The sequence below is a fragment of the Nerophis ophidion genome, linkage group LG06, assembly GCF_033978795.1.
Source record: "Nerophis ophidion isolate RoL-2023_Sa linkage group LG06, RoL_Noph_v1.0, whole genome shotgun sequence".
Taxonomy (NCBI): Eukaryota; Metazoa; Chordata; class Actinopteri; order Syngnathiformes; family Syngnathidae; genus Nerophis; species Nerophis ophidion.
The window spans coordinates 61,511,331-61,529,084 of NC_084616.1; the positions used below are offsets into that span (position 1 = coordinate 61,511,331).

General features: G+C 41.8%; 1 protein-coding gene across 1 annotated transcript in view; it reads left to right on the plus strand.

The window, feature by feature from the left end:
* The first annotated feature begins 13,716 nt into the window (after positions 1-13,716).
* kcna10a (potassium voltage-gated channel, shaker-related subfamily, member 10a) overlaps positions 13,717-17,754 on the plus strand; it is a 31,543-nt gene continuing 27,505 nt past the window's right edge. The window contains exon 1 of the mRNA XM_061904492.1: positions 13,717-13,843. The gene's annotated coding sequence lies outside the window, so the exon portion shown is untranslated. The remainder of the gene's footprint in view (positions 13,844-17,754) is intronic.

A 17,754-nucleotide genomic window follows, 5' to 3' on the forward strand; every position in this document is an offset into this window, starting at 1 on the left:
GATTGCCTGGAACATCAACGTTAAAAAAAAAAAAAAAAAATCAATGGGATGAAAGTAATTGTTACTATATTTTATAATTTTCCATTATTTCACCTTTCAATGTTTTCTTAAACCTTACCAAAGAAGTGCATGTCTTCAGCTCATCACTGAGCTTGTTCCACCATTTAACTCCTAAAACTGTAATACATTTGTATTTTATATTTGTTCTCGCTTTACCTATTTCAAAAATCGACATCCCCCGTAAATTATAGTTTTCTCCTGAGAAATAGCCTGAGAATACAAGCTGGAATGCTGTAGTTCTTTACTGGAAAAATAATTTCCATTGTTTTTAAAAACACAATGTCTGAAAATGTTGATACATTTGAACTTATAAATAATGGATTGGTATGTTCATAGTAGCACACTTTGTGTATTATTCTAATGACCCTTTTTTGAAGTTTTATTACTGGGTCTATGATTGTTTTATAAACATTTCCCCAAATTTCAACACAATACGTTAAATATGGAAAAATAAAAGAATAATACAACATATGCAGGCATTTCTTATTCAGCATGTGTCTTACTTGATACTTTATCAGGCAAAACAATGCCTACCGTATCTTTCCGAGTATAAGTCGCTGCGGAGTAGAAGTCGCACTTGCCGGGAATGCATGATAAAGAAAGGAAAAATATATATATAAGTCGCACTGGAGAATAAATCGCATTTTTTGGGAAAATGTATTTGATACAACCCAACACCAAGAATAAATGGGTTGTACTTGTATAGCGCTTTTCTACCTTCAAGGTACTCAAAGCGCTTTGACACTACTTCCACATTTACCCATTCACACACACATTCACACACTGATGGAGGGAGCTGCCATGCAAGGCGCTAACCATCAGGAGCAAGGGTGAAGTGTCTTGCTCAGGACACAACGGACATGACGAGGTTGGTTCCCGGTGGGATTTGAACCAGTGACCCTCGGGTTGCGCACGGCCACTTTCCCACTGCGCCACGCCGTCCCATTAGACATTTGAAAGGCAATTTAAAATACATAAAGGATAGTGAACAACAGGCTGAATAAGTGTACGTTGTATGACGTATAAATAACCAACTGAGAAGGCGCCTGGTATGTTAACGTAACATATTATGGTAAGAGTCATTCAAATAACTATAACATATAGAACATGCTACAATCTCTCACTCCTAATCGCTTAAATCCCATGAAATTTTATACATCTAGTCTCTTACGTGAATGAGCTGAATAATATTAATTGATATTTTACGGTAATGTGTTAATAATTTCACACATAAGTCGCTCCTGAGTATAAGTCGCAACCCTGGCCAAACTACGACTTATGGTCTGAAAAATACGGTACATTAAAAGCCGGTCCGTGGTGCAAAGAAGGTTAGGGACAACTGCTGTAGATGACGTCACACCAAGAGAGGCCAAAATATATTGAGTCTGGCGATGGAAAGGAGAAGTTCCAAGTACAGTTAGTTCCCTACCGATTAATATAAAAAAAACAAATTGATATTATGGCAAATTACTACCAGATTCACATTCAGGAACAAAACAATACAATTTCTGCCATCTGGATACTATCTGGACTTCATACACCGCACTTAATAGTCTTCCAACCAGGTCGCCTTAAGAAATTATAATGTTCTCCAGTAACCTTCATGGTTAAATAAAGGCAAAATGAATAAAGAAACTACTTTCTGTTCAATGTACCTTTTATTCAGTCAAGTGGCAGCATTTACTGCCTTAACATTGAAAAACTGGATTGACCTCGTCACACTTCCTGGAACATAATACTGCTTTTTTATTCTTACCACCCTGGGCAACCCTGGAAATTAACTTGATTCTTAGTCATCCGTCCACCAAGTGCAGTGGTCCAGCAACTTAAGAGTGTTTTGAGATAATAGTTGTCCCTTGACTAATTGTTATATTATAAGTTGCAAGCAAAAATTTAGGTCACAATCATTGCCGCCGTTGTTTGGCATAGCTAATGTCACAGTGAACCCCCGTAAGACTTCCCCGAAAAATCTGGTGTTATTCACAAGCATTGGCAAATAGCAGCACCTCGACATAACTTTGTTTTCCAAGCATTGGAGGGAAGAAATTGAGTGTGAAAGACAGTGTGAAGAAAATGAGGTGGATGAAATTACAAAACCAAATATCAGTGAGAACTTGGCACGTTGTGTAATTTATAAATAAAAACAAAATACAATAATTTGCAAATCCTTTTCAACGTATTTTCAATTGAACAGACTGCAAAGACAAGATACTTAATGTTCGAACTGAGAAAGATATATATATATATATACAGATATACATATGTTTGCAAATAATCATTAACCATTAACCATTATAATTTAATTGCAGCAACACATTGCAAAAAAGTTGGCACTGGGGCATTTTTACCACGGTGTTACATGGCCTTTCCTTTTAACAACATTTAGTAAATGTTTAGGAACTGAGGAGACCTATTTTTGAAGCTTTTCAGGTGGAATTCTTTCCCATTCTTGCTTGATGTACAGCCTAAGTTGTTCAACAGTCCGGGGTCTCCGTTGTCATATTTGACGCTTCATAATGCGCCACGCATTATCAATGGGAGACAGGTCTGCACTACTTGCAGGCCAGTCTAGTACTCGCACTCTTTTATTACGAAACCACGCTGTTGTAACACATGTAGAATGTGTCTTGGCATTGTTTTGCTGAAATAAGCAGGGGCGTCCATGAAAAAGACATTGCATAGATGGCAACATATGTTGCTCCAAAACCTGTATGTACCTTACAGCATTAATGGTGCCTTCACAGATGTGTAAGTTACCCATGCCTTGGACACTAATACACACCCATACCATCACGGATGCTGGCATTTCAACTTTGCGCCGATAACAGTCTGGATGGTTCTCTTCCTCTTTGGTCCGGAGGACAACCTGTCTACAGTTTAAAAAAAAAAGCAATTTGAAATTTGGACTTGTCAGACCACAGAATATTTTTCCACTTTGCATTAGTCCATCTTATATGAGCTCGGGCCCAGCGAAGCCAGCAGTGTTTCTGGGTGTTGTTGATAAATGGCTTTTGCTTTCCATAGCAGAGTTTTAACTTGCACTTACAGATGTAGCAATGAACTGGAGTTACTGACACTGGTTTTCTGAAGTATTCCTGAGCTCATGTGGTGATATCCTTCACACATTGATGTCAGTTTTTGATGCAGTACCGCCGGTGGGATCCAAGGTCACGGGTATTGCCGCTCACGTGCAGTGATTTCTCCAGATTCTCTGGACCTTTTGATGATCTTACGGACCGTTGATGGTGAAATCCCGAGATTCCTTGCAATAGCTCGTTGAGAAATGTTGTTCTTAAACTGTTCGAAAATTTGCTCAGGTATTTCTTCACAAAGTGCTGACCCTCGTCCCATCCTTGTTTGTGAATGACAGTGCATTTCATGGAAGCTGCTTTTATGCCCAATCATGGCACCCACTTGTTCCCAATTAGCCTGTTCACCTGTGGGATGTTCCAAATAAGTGTTTGATGGGCATTCCTCAAATTTTTTGCCACTTGTGCCAGCTTTTTTGAAACATGTTGCAGGCATCAAATTCCAAATGAGCTAATATTTGCTAAATATAACAAAGTTTATCAGTTCAAACGTTAAGTATCATGTCGTTGCAGTCTATTCAATTGAATATAGGTTGAGAAGGATTTGCAAATCATTGTATTCTGTTTTTATTTACGATTTGCACAACATGTCAACTTCACTGGTTTTGGGTTTTGTAATTTAATTTAAGAAATAAGTCATCAAAAACATCACTGATCCCGTTGCTAATTTGGTAAAGCAATTTGAGCGTCTGCACAATACTGAAGAAGAACGAGTCGAATGCCAGCCAAGAATGTTAAAATATTACCTAATCTGCAGACATTTATCCATGTTAAATATGGAGAAACTGCTGATAGTGTGTGTGACGGAGAAGCAGATGTCTAAGGCAGGGGTGGGCATTACGTCGATCGCGAGCTACCGGTCCATCGCGGAGGGTGTGTCAGTCGATTACAAGCCAGGCATTAAAAAAAATAGACATAAAAATGAGCAATCATCAATCTTCACCAAGACTTCACTTTCGTCAGTTGTTTGACATTCTCGGCACCCGAGGATCTTGTATGATGACGCTGGCTGACAGGACGGGCGGAGAGAAACACTTTTTATTTCAACAGACTCTAGGGCCGTACCTGCTGTTAAAACTCTAAAGACCGACTGCACAGTTCCTGTCTTTACCATAAAAGACCTGCTTCATCCTGCCTGTACTAACAAAATAAGAGTAAGCTACGGATGTATTTATCTCCCGCCCTCAGGGACCGCTCCCACACACTCACTGACGTCACTCACCTGTTGTCAACACATTAAAGGGCCACACACAAATATGCTACTATCATAACAAAGTGTTTAAAAACGATTATGCAAGTTGGACAAATGAGATGCCAAATCCAACCACTTTCATGTGGTATTGGACAGAAAGGAGGACTTTTTTTTCCCTCCATTTGAAAATGCGGACGTTATCAGCACCACTGTCTGATTCCAATCAATGCAAGTTATCAGAATCAGGTAATACACCAACTTATATTCTTGTCTTCATGAAAGAAAGGAAATCTATATGTGTTAATCATGCTTGTATTATCATTAAACACCATTAACTTGTTAACAAAAATGTCTCTTTCATAAATAAATACATATAAATTTAAAATATGAATGAGGTAGATGTCCTGGACTTGGTCAATTGAAAAGTAGCTCGCCTGCAGAAAAAGTGTGAGCACCCCTGGTCTAAGGTAAATGCTAGGGGTGTGGGAAAAAATCAATTCGAATACAAATTGAATCGTTTACTTTGTGTGATTCAGAATCGATTCTCATTTTTAAAAAATCGATTTTTTAATTTTTTTTTAATTAAATTTATTTATTTATTTTTTAATCAATCCAACAAACCACTACACAGCAATACCGTAACAATGCAATCCAATTCCAAAACCAAACCTGACCCGGCAACACTCAGAATTGCAATAAACAGAGCAATTGAGAGGAGACACAAACACGACACAGAACAAACCAAAAGTAATGAAACAAAAATGAATATTATCAACAACAGTATCAATATTAGTTATAATTTCAGCATAGCAGTGATTAAAAATCCCTCACTGACATTATCATTAGACATTTATAAAAATAATAAAAAGGACAATATTGTCACAGTGGCTTACACTTGCATCGCATCTCATAAGCTTGACAACACACTGTGTCCAATGTTTTCACAAAGATAAAATAAGTCATATTTTTGTTTCGTTTAATAGTTAAAACAAATTTACATTATTGCAATCAGTGGATAAAACATTGTCCTTTACAATTATAAAAGCTTTTTTTTTTTTTAAATCTACTACTCTGCTAGCATGTCAGCAGACTGGGGTTGATCCTGCTGAAATCCTATGTATTGAATGAATACAGAATCGTTTTGATTCGGAAAAATATCGTTTTTGAATCGAGAATCGAATCGAATCGAAAAAATCGATATACAGTATTATCGAATCGTGACCCCAAGAATCGATATTGAATCGAATCGTGGGACACCCAAAGATTCACAGCCCTAGTAAATGCTGTACATTATTACTACGTTACTTCATAAAACTACTGTGATTGTTAGTATTACATTCTACTGTATTATTTGTTATACAATATTTGTGATCTAAAAGTTAGTTTTCTATTTACAGTGTGTGTTACATGCTAGAATTCTGATATTCAGTTGGAGCCAGGCAGGCACCAATTGAATGTATTTGAATGGGAGATGTTAATTTGACGTACAAGTGTTTTGAGTTAAAAGCTCCCTCACATAAACAATTTAGCTTGTAAATCGAGGTACTGTACATTATTACATTCTATGCCACCGTTCACTTATGGCAGGCAGCATATAGAAGTCACCAGAAATTGGACATGGCACAAGCCTGGATGCGTCACCTCACCCCAGAGTTATATCTACTTGCAGTAAAGGTATTGATCTTTCCGCAGGTTCACGTATAGAAACTGACAGAACTTTTACTTCCTCTATTTATTCGATTTTGCTGTCTTGTTCGTGCAGCACCAGCGTCAAAATCCTCACTAAACAATCCAATCTCTACATTGTTTATTTGTCTATCATAGGAGTTTAGCCTTCTTGGGAGTGTCAGGTGTATAAGATCCCTGTGTTGTTCACTTCAATGAAATAATTTATTCCTATTATAAGCATTTCAAATAATCACCTTTTAGCTACTAGATTGACCAGTCGGAATAAACTACCATCATCACAATCTGTTTATTTGTCGCTTTTAAAAAACGCTATAGACTCTACTGATAGTCGACCATGGGAAATCTATTAAAATCCTTTGTCAATTACAAGATAACCTGTGGGATGCATTGTGGCCATGTTAGACCTTACCTGTGTTATTTTGTTGAACAGTCAGAGGTTGGGTCTACTGGATGGTTTCACATGTGCAGTATTTGCTAAAACAGGTCTTAGGTAAATGTTACAGCATTAGTCTCACTTCCGCAAAAGCATTGTCAATTGTGTACGTAAACATATCGAGCGAATGCCTCCACACGAGCAAGCTTGTGGAGGCATTCCACAAGGTTTTTTTTTTTGTTTGTTTTTTTTCATAAAGACATACAATCATGTGTGCTTACGGACTGTATCCCTGCAGACTGTATTGATCTATATTGATATATAATGGATATATTGTGTTTTTATGTTGATTTAATAATTACATTTTGATTTTATTTTTTAATTTCTTGTGCGGCCCGGTACCAATCTACCGGTCCGCGGCCCAGTGGTTGGGGACCAATGATATATCGGACAGCACTCTCTCGGGTGAAACAATGGCATTAAAAGCAATCACCAAGATCAATAATAAACTAGATTTTTGGGCAGGATTTTTGGGTTTATCAACAGGTATACACTCAAAGGCCTACTGAAACCCACTACTACCGACCACGCAGTCTGATAGTTTATATATCAATGATAAAATATTAACATTGCAACACATGCCAATACAACCGGTTTAGTTTATCCATCCATCCATCCATCATCTTCCGCTTATCCGAGGTCGGGTCGCGGGGGCAACAGCCTAAGCAGGGAAACCCAGACTTCCCTCTCCCCAGCCACTTCGTCTAGCTCTTCCCGGGGGATCCCGAGGCGTTCCCAGGCCAGCCGGGAGACATAGTCTTCCCAACGTGTCCTAGGTCTTCCCCGTGGCCTCCTACCGGTTGGACGTGCCCTAAACACCTCCCTAGGGAGGCGTTCGGGTGGCATCCTGACCAGATGCCCGAACCACCTCATCTGGCTCCTCTCGATGTGAAGGAGCAGCGGCTTTACTTTGAGTTCCTCCCGGATGGCAGAGCTTCTCACCCTATCTCTAAGGGAGAGCCCCGCCACACGGCGGAGGAAACTCATTTCGGTCGCTTGTACCCGTGATCTTATCCTTTCGGTCATGACCCAAAGCTCATGACCATAGGTGAGGATGGGAACGTAGATCGACCGGTAAATTGAGAGCTTTGCCTTCTGGCTCAGCTCCTTCTTCACCACAACGGACCGGTACAACGTCCGCATTACTGAAGACGCCGCACCGATCCGCCTGTCGATCTCACGATCCACTCTTCCCTCACTCGTGAACAAGACTCCTAGGTACTTGAACTCCTCCACTTGGGGCAGGGTCTCCTCCCCAACCCGGAGATGGCACTCCACCCTTTTCCGGGCGAGAACCATGGACTCGGACTTGGAGGTGCTGATTCTCATTCCGGTCGCTTCACACTCGGCTGCGAAACGATCCAGCGAGAGCTGAAGATCCCGGTCAGATGAAGCCATCAGGACCACATCATCTGCAAAAAGCAGAGACCTGATCCTGCGGTTACCAAACCGGAACCCCTCAACGCCTTGACTGCGCCTAGAAATTCTGTCCATAAAAGTTATGAACAGAATCGGTGACAAAGGACAGCCTTGGCGGAGTCCAACCCTCACTGGAAATGTGTTCGACTTACTGCCGGTAATGCGGACCAAGCTCTGGCACTGATCGTACAGGGAACGGACCGCCACAATAAGACAGTCCGATACCCCATACTCTCTGAGCACTCCCCACAGGACTTCCCGAGGGACACGGTCGAATGCCTTCTCCAAGTCCACAAAGCACATGTAGACTGGTTGGGCAAACTCCCATGCACCCTCAAGAACCCTGCCGAGAGTATAGAGCTGGTCCACAGTTCCACGACCAGGACGAAAACCACACTGTTCCTCCTGAATCCGAGGTTCGACTATCCGACGTAGCCTCCTCTCCAGTACACCTGAATAAACCTTACCGGGAAGGCTGAGGAGTGTGATCCCACGATAGTTGGAACACACCCTCCGGTCCCCCTTCTTAAAGAGAGGAACCACCACCCCGGTCTGCCAATCCAGAGGTACCGCCCCCGATGTCCACGCGATGCTGCAAAGTCTTGTCAACCAAGACAGCCCCACAGCATCCAGAGCCTTAAGGAACTCCGGGCGGATCTCGTCCACCCCTGGGGCCTTGCCACCGAGGAGCTTTTTAACTACCTCAGCGACCTCAGCCCCAGAAATAGGAGAGACCACCACAGATTCCCCAGGCACTGCTTCCTCATAGGAAGATGTGTTGGTGGGATTGAGGAGGTCTTCGAAGTATTCCTTCCACCTATCCACAACATCCGCAGTCGAGGTCAGCAGAACACCATCCGCACCATACACGGTGTTGATAGTGCACTGCTTCCCCTTCCTGAGGCGGCGGACGGTGGTCCAGAATCGCTTCGAAGCCGTCCGGAAGTCGTTTTCCATGGCTTCCCCGAACTCTTCCCATGTCCGAGTTTTTGCCTCCGCGACCGCTGAAGCTGCACACCGCTTGGCCTGTCGGTACCTGTCCACTGCCTCCGGAGTCCTATGAGCCAAAAGGACCCGATAGGACTCCTTCTTCAGCTTGACGGCATCCCTCACCGCTGGTGTCCACCAAGGGGTTTTAGGATTGCCGCCACGACAGGCACCAACTACCTTGCGGCCACAGCTCCGATCTGCCGCCTCGACAATAGAGGTGCGGAACATGGTCCACTCGGACTCAATGTCCAGCACCTCCCTCGTGACATGTTCAAAGTTCTTCCGGAGGTGGGAATTGAAACTTTGTCTGACAGGAGACTCTGCCAGACGTTCCCAGCAGACCCTCACAATGCGTTTGGGCCTCCCAGGTCTGTCCGGCATCCTCCCCCACCATCGCAGCCAACTCATCACCAGGTGGTGATCGGTAGAAAGCTCCGCCCCTCTCTTCACCCGAGTGTCCATAACATGAGGCCGCAAATCCGATGACACAACTACAAAGTCGATCATGGAACTGCGGCCTAGGGTGTCCTGGTGCCAAGTGCACATATGGACACCCTTATGTTTGAACATGGTGTTTGTTATGGACAAACTGTGACGAGCACAAAAGTCCAATAACAAAACACCACTCGGGTTCAGATCCGGGCGGCCATTCTTCCCAATCACGCCTCTCCAGGTTTCACTGTCGTTGCCAACGTGAGCGTTGAAGTCTCCCAGTAGGACAAGGGAATCACCCGGGGGAGCACTTTCCAGTACTCCCTCGAGCGTTCCCAAAAAGGGTGTGTACTCTGAACTGCTGTTTGGTGCATAAGCACAAACAACAGTCAGGATCCGTCCCCCCACCCGAAGGCGGAGGGAGGCTACCCTTTCGTCCACCGGGTTGAACTCCAACGTACAGGCTTTGAGCCGGGGGGAAACAAGAATTGCCACCCCAGCCCGTCGCCTCTCACTGCCGGCAACGCCAGAGTGGAAGAGGGTCCAATCCCTCTCGAGAGAAGTGGTTCCAGAGCCCTTGCTGTGCGTCGAAGTGAGTCCGACTATATCCAGCCGGAATTTCTCGACTTCGCGCACTAGCTCAGGCTCTTTCCCCCCCAGTGACGTGACGTTCCACGTCCCAAGAGCTAGCTTCTGTAGCCGAGGATCGGACCGCCAAGTGCCCTGCCTTCGGCTGTCGCCCAGCTCACATTGCACCCGACCTCTATGGCCCCTGCTATGGGTGGTGAGCCCATTGGAGGGGGGACCCACGTTGCCTCTTCGGGCTGTGCCCCACCTCCGGGCCTGGCTCCAGAGGGGGGCCCCGGTGACCCGCGTCCGGGCGAGGGCAATCTGGGTCCATGATGTTTCTTCTTCATAAAGGTCTTTGAGCTGCTCTTTTTCTGATCCCTCACCTAGAACCTGTTTGCCTTGGGAGACCCTACCAGGGGGCTTTATGCCCCCGGACAACATAGCTCCTAGGATCATTGGGACACGCAAACTCCTCTACCACGATAAGGTTGCAGCTCAGAGAGGAGCGGTTTAGTTTACTAAATTACAATTTTGAATTTCCCTCAGAGTTTCCTGTTGAAAACGTCGCGGAACGATGACGCAACAATGACGCGTGTTTGTGACGTTATTGGTTGGAGGGGACATATTAGCCCAGCACCACTTACGGCTAAAAGTCGTCTCTTTTCATTGCGCAATTACACAGTATTTTGGACATCTGTGTTGCTGAATCTTTTGCAATTTGTTCAATTAGTAATGGAGAAGTCAAAGTAGAAAGATGTAGATGGGAGGCTTTTAGCCTTTAGCCACACAAACACACGGTGTTTCCTTGTTTAAAATTACCGGAGGTGAAGCTTTACTATGGATCAGAGCGGTCAAGCGAACATGGATCACGACTACATGTCAACCGGAGACAGCGTGTTCCTGTTGCCGTGACTTTTCTCAGAGACTCCGGCGTCAAAACACCTGTGGACACACCCCTCTGACTTTAAGGTACTATTTAACTCACTAAAACACTAGCAACACAATAGGCAGATAAGGGATTTCCCAGAATTATCCTAGTAAATGTGTCTAAAAACATCTGAATCGCTCTCACTTGCCCTCGCTTTTTTTTTTTTTTTCTCTAGGCCTTCACTTTAAATTTCGTCATCCACAAATCTTTCATCCTCACTCAAATTAATGGGGAAATTGTCGCTTTCTCGGTCCAAATAGCTCTTGCTGCTGGAGGCTCACATTATAAACAATGTGAGGATGTGAGGAGCCCTATGACCCGTGACGTCACGTACACATTGTCTGCTACTTCCGGTACAGGCAAGGCTTTTTTATTAGCGACCTAAAGTTGCGAACTTTATCGTCGATGTTCTCTACTAAATCCTTTCAGCAAAAATATGGCAATATCGTGAAATTATCAAGTATGACACATAGAATGGACCTGCTATCCCCGTTTAAATAACAAAATCTCATTTCAGTTGGCCTTTAAGACCCTTGCTGGTGCCCTCATACAGTGTCATTTTGACAACGCCTGCACCTCATGGTTCACCAGTATCCCCAAACTACTAAAAACAAAACTGCAAACTTCCCAAAAAAGCTGGTGAGAGTCCTGCTCAACCTCCCACACAGGACTCACCTAACTGAAGCCCACTTTACCAAATTAGGATGACTTTGAGTTGAGGAAAGAGTAAACGAAATTGCAATGTGGCAAATGGTAAATGGCTTGTACTTGTATAGCGCTTTTCTACCCCTTTTCAAGGAGCCCAAAGCGCTTTGTCAGTATTTCCACATTCGCCCATTTACACACACATTCACACACTGACGGCGGGAGCTGCCATGCAAGGCGCTCACCGGGACTCATCAGGAGCAAGGGTGAAGTGTCTTGCCCAAGGACACAACGGACATGACGACGATGTTAAAAGGTGGGAATTAAACCAATACCCCCAGATTGCTGGCACAGCCACTCTACCAACTTCGCCACGCCATCCCTGTGCCTGGTATTCAAAATACTCAGAGAAACTGTCCCCAAGTACCTGTCAAACTATTTCACCAGAGTAAGTGATGCTAACAGGTACTACACAAGAGGGAGTTCCTCAGACCTCGTTCCTCCCAAATGCAAAACTCTCATGGGAAAAAACGCATTCTACTATTTTGCCACCACAAAGTGGAATGCACTACCAACAGACCCTAAAATTCGAACTTCCCTACTAAATTTTAAAACTGGCATAAAATCATGGCTCAGATCAACCTCAACCTGATCTGAACCAAAATTGATCCCCAGCAACTATTCAAAGCATCGAACACGTTTATATGTGGTTATAGTGTATATATATTTTCTCATTCTGTTTTGCACACTCTTGGAGTCAACATGTGCATAGTCATGTACATAGTGTCATGTACATAGTGTATATAACACCACCCCCCCAATTTTTTCGTATATATTGTTTTTCAAATCACCTGACAGGTATGCTGTGCATATGTACATAACTTATCCATTTTTTTAACGTAATTTTTTTATATACCACAATGGAAACAAGCCTTTTGCGTTTTGTGCCACCCATTTTTACTTTTTTAAAGCATTACATGGATTCAATTATTTAAGATGTCAATAAACTTCTCAACCATACAATCAATCAATCACGTCAAAAAAAAGAAAAGTGTGAATTTTGTATTTGATGTCTTCCCTGTAACAATCTAAAAGTCATCTACATCAAAAACATTTGGGCAGAACCATCAAAACCAAGGCTTTGGGGGACGTTGCTCGGATGTCTGTGGGCAAGACACTCCCAGTGCTACCCACAGTGGTATAAATGTATCTTAAATGTAGATAAGGGTTTTCCCAAAGGGGCAGGACGGTGCTGGTGCCTCACAATAAATAGGTCCTTGGTTCGATCTTTCTGTGTGGAGTTTGCGTGTTCTCCCTGCGACTGCGTGGGATCCCTCCGGGTACTCCGGCTTCCTCCCACCTCCAAAGACATGCACCTGGGGATAGGTTGATTGGCAACACTAAATTGGCCCTAGTGTGTGAATGTGAGTGTGAATGCTGTCTGTATCTGTGTTGGCCCTGCGATGAGGTGGCGACTAGTCCAGGGTGTACCCCGCCTTCCGCACAAATGCAGCTGAGATAGGCTCCAGCTGCCCCTGTGACCACGAGAGGGCCAAGTGGTAGAATATGGATGGATGGCTATGAGTCAATAGAAAAAAGTGCTACCTAAATATAATTTACTTGTCTTTACATTTTTTGTCCTATTTTGTGTGTGCAGTGTTTATTGGGAGTAAATGTAGAGTAATGTCAGAAGTCAACCTAGCAACATGTGTGACACGCAATCAAACCTGGGGACTTCTATCAAAAGACAATTTCCATTAATTTAATCCGTAAAATTCCTAATATTGTAAAGCATGGAAGTGAAATGTCCAACAAAGAGTAATCTAGAATATTAGTTTCCTGGAAACTCCCAAAAGTAGTTGGTGGCCCACCATATTTCCCTGTAATACATCTTCTTAGAATAGAAATCAAATAATTATATTTCAGCATTAATCAGAGATAAGAGTGAGAAAGTGATGATCATGGAGTGCAGCCAAGAGAGCATGAGGCAGAGGTTAGAAAACACAACCTCGCTTTTAATCTCCTTAGTCTCGCTCTCCCTTTATAGACCCCCAATCCATCCTACCCCCTCCCTCTCTCTCTCTCTCTCTCTCTGTCTCTCGCTCTCTCTCTCCCTCGCTCTCTCAACGTGCAGCACAATGTTATTGAGGACGAAGACAAGCAGGGAATTGGCTAAATAAACCGTAATCATGTTCTTGTTATATCACTACCACATCTGGCCCTGGGGTGACCTCGGGGGAGGGGCGGGGGAGGGGCTGGTGGGGGGTCTGTGGGGTCAGTTGTCCCCGTTGGTAGAACAATGCAAGATGTTGATGTGGCAACTTGGACCGGTGTGCACCATGGACCCCAAGCTTTAGGGGAGTCAGGAAGTTTTGAAGGTCTCAGTGGCAAATGAGGTAAGTCACTTCCATCCTTTCACATGGAAGCGAGTGCAACACTTTGCGTGAGCGTGTGATTGAGCACAGCATGCTTGTTCCCAAGCAGCTGATGGTGTTTGAATGTCATACCTGAATACTTTGAACACCAGAAAAACTTAAAACAAAGCAAACAACCACCAGAGGCCTTCTGATACGCAACCTTAACAATTGCTGTACGTTCTTTTATGTTTCCTAGCGGTTCCGAGTATTATAAATGAGCTCTCTACATAATTTCTTTCAATGCATGTTGAGTTTATCCCTCATACAGCACTGACTTGGACATTTGAAATGTAAAAAAAACATGCATGACTGTAATGTATGACCTTTTTTTTTAACATTTATGACAGTTCAATTTGTTATTACTTAACATTTTTAAAAATTGCTACTCTCAATAACATTGACAACCATTATTATTTTTACTTCATTGTAATATTCTTTTCTTTCATTGATGTCGAGAACAGTGGTTCTCAAATGGAGGTACGCGTACCCCTGGGGGTACTTGAAGGTATGCAAAGGGTTATGCGAGAATATTCTAAAAATAGCAACAATTCAAAAATCCTTTATTAATATATTTATTGAATAATACTTCAACAAAATATGAATGTAAGTTCATAAACTGTGAAAAGAAATGCAACAATGCAACATTCAGTGTTGACAGCTAGATTTTTTGTGGACATGTTCCATAAATATTGATGTTAAAGATTTGTTTTTTTTGTGAGAAATGTTTAGAATTAAGTTGATGAATCCAGATGGATCTCGATTACAATCCCCAAAGAGGGCACTTTAAGTTGATGATTACTTCTATGTGTAGAAATCTTTATTTTATGATTGAACCACTTGTTTATTTTTCAACACATTTTTAGTTATTTGTATATATTTTTTTCCAAATAGTTCAAGAAAGACCAATACAAATGAGCAATATTTTGCACTGTTGTATAATTTAATAAATCAGAAACTGATGACACAGTGCTGTATTTTACTTCTTTATCTCTTTTTTTCAACCAGAAATGCTTTGCTCTGATTAAGGGGTACTTGAATTAAAAAAATCACTGAAAAAAGGTTGAAAACCACTGGTCTAGAACATCTCGAATCTACTTCCTTTTAGCATAATGCGCAGAGTCCTTCTTTGTTTAGTTTTTTTTTGTATTTGTTTTTTTGAAGGACAATGTGCAGTTACATTAAAGAAGATGGCTGCACCAGATTCAGCACCATGCTAATTTCCACCTGTAGTCCTTTTATGGTGCATCTAACATCCCCAGTAAAATTACACAGGATTGAAAATGCACAACAATATTAAAATTACATAATGATAAACAATTTAAAATACAAGTACAATACATAGAGGGTATGTGAGTTAGAAATCAGTGGGTGGTCAAGTTACAGTAATTTAGCAGCTTCGTTTAAAGTGCAGAAGTATATAAAGTGCAGCAGTTTTTATCAAAGTCCACATCAGATGATACCAATAAGGGTGTCATTCAATAGCTAAATACCTTATTGATTTCAAACTAGGATTCTCCAAAAGGTTACCTTGAATAAGTTCATCTAAACGTCTAATCAGAAAATACAAGACCCAGCATATTCAATGGTAAATTACTGTCGCTCACTGCATTGTTAATTATCTTCTTGCATTACCATAAACCCTATAAAAAGCAGGCTACATGTAGGAATATAACAGACGGCCAGGTTATAGAGAATGCCTTTATTGTGACATTTTAAGAGCATTCTTATATCTGCCCAGGAAGATGTACACATTGTTACATTGGAGGCCAATAACTAACCCAATTAGATACTGTACAACGGTGTGGTTTGATGTACTCACATGGACTTCTGCTATTCCTCTAATTCTGACACTATTATCATATTTAAGTCATTTTCCTTCAGCAAGTAAAATCTTTACCAACACCAAATCAAAAGTAACTGTTTCAAGAGCCAAAAATGAAAATACATGTTTTAAAGCTCCTAAGGTCAAAAGTCAAGCAATACATTTCAAGTTAGCTTTGAGTGTCAACTTACTGCATCTACATTTTCAAGTCCCTCATGTGTTGTTGTTGTTGTTGATGAAAATAATCTGCTTTACCAACAGGCAACAGATGCAAAAACTAACCAGAAAGATAAAAATGAGTACATTGGTAAGATGCGAGCATTAATGATCCTATCGTTACTTTTGAATTGAACATGTTTGAAAGTTATACATGTATAAATTATCAAAACAGCACAAATACAGAAATACATAAACATTGGTTATTAGTTATCAACCATCATATTTGTTATTCATTTCATTGTTTTGGTATATTGGTGTGTGTGTGTGCAAGTGTGTTAGTGCGTTATATGTTTGTGTGGCACCTGGGATTAGTATAATAGTCAGTCCAGATGGCTGTAGTTTCGCTGTCTGACACACAAAAAAAGGACTTCTGGAAAATAATGTAACATTTCTGTAAATGAGACGTGCTTAATCTTCTATGGAGGGGGAGGTGGAGTGGTTGGAGGGAGGGATTGTGTTTTTCATAGTTAAGGATGTGGGTTAAAATAAGATTGGCTGGGGAGCAAATCTCTCTCTAAATAGAGAGACATTAGGCCTTTTTCCACCAAAAGTTCTGAAATTTAAAGTTCCTCTAACCTTTAACCTGGATGAGTGGTACAGTATAGTTCTACACTGATACACCATGTAAATAAACAGTCAATATTAGGTCATACTGTAACTGTTGCACTTAATTGTACCGTATTTTCGGACCATAGGGCGCACCGAACGATAAGGCGCATTGCAGATGAGCGGGTCTATTCTGGTCCATTTTTATACAAAAGGCGCACCGGATTATAAGGCGCATTAAAGGGGTCAAAAATGTGTTTTTTTTTCTACATTTAAAACACTATCTTGTGGTCTAAGTAACATGTAATGGTGGTTATTTGGTCAAAATGTTGCATAGATTATATTTTACAGACCATCTTCAAGTCGTTTCAAGATGTGCCGTTTTGCTTATTTACGTGGCTCACCTTTGGTAGCGTCTTTTCTCCGCATTCTTTGTTGTAGCGGTGTATTGTGCAAAGAGAGGAGTGGAAGAAGTGTAAAAAAATATAGCTAACTATTTTAACGACATTCAGACTTTACTTAAATCAATAACAGAGCAGCTGTGAAGACTTGGTGGCATAGCGATGCCGGGTTCGTTTTTCCGAGGATGCGTCGGCATGAAACACAGCGTAAGGTAAGATACAAGATTTATTCAAAGGGGAACATTATCACAATTTCAAAAGAGTTAAAAACAATAAAAATCAGTTTCCAGTGGCTTGTTGTATTTTTTGAAGTTTTTTTCAAAATTTTACCTGTCCCGGAATATCCCTAAAAAAACCTTTAAAGTGCCTTATTTTCGCTCTCTCGAAGCCACTGTTCATTTTCCTGTGACGTCACACAGTGCTGCCAAACAATGGCGAATAGCACAGCAAGATATAGCGACATTAGCTCGGATTCAGACTCGGATTTCAGCGGCTTAAGCGATTCAACAGATTATGCATGTTTCGAAACGAATGGTTGGAGTATCAAAGTATTGAAGAAGAAACTTAAGATATTGAGCGAGTAGCTATTGACGTTATTCATAGCCATAGCATGGCCAAATAGCTGCGTTAGCATCGCCGGTAAAATGTGCGGACCAAACGATCAGGACTTTCGCATCTTGTGACACTGGAGCAACTTAAATCCTTCGATTGGTAAGTGTTTTTTTGCATTAAATGTGAGTGGAAGGAAACGTAATATAGTTGCAAATGCATCTGCAGGTTATCCATACATCTCTGTGCCATGTCTGCTTTAGCACCGCCGGTAAATAGCATGTTAGCATTGATTAGCATAGCATGTTAGCATCGATTAGCTGGCAGTCACGCCGCAACCAAATATGTCTGAT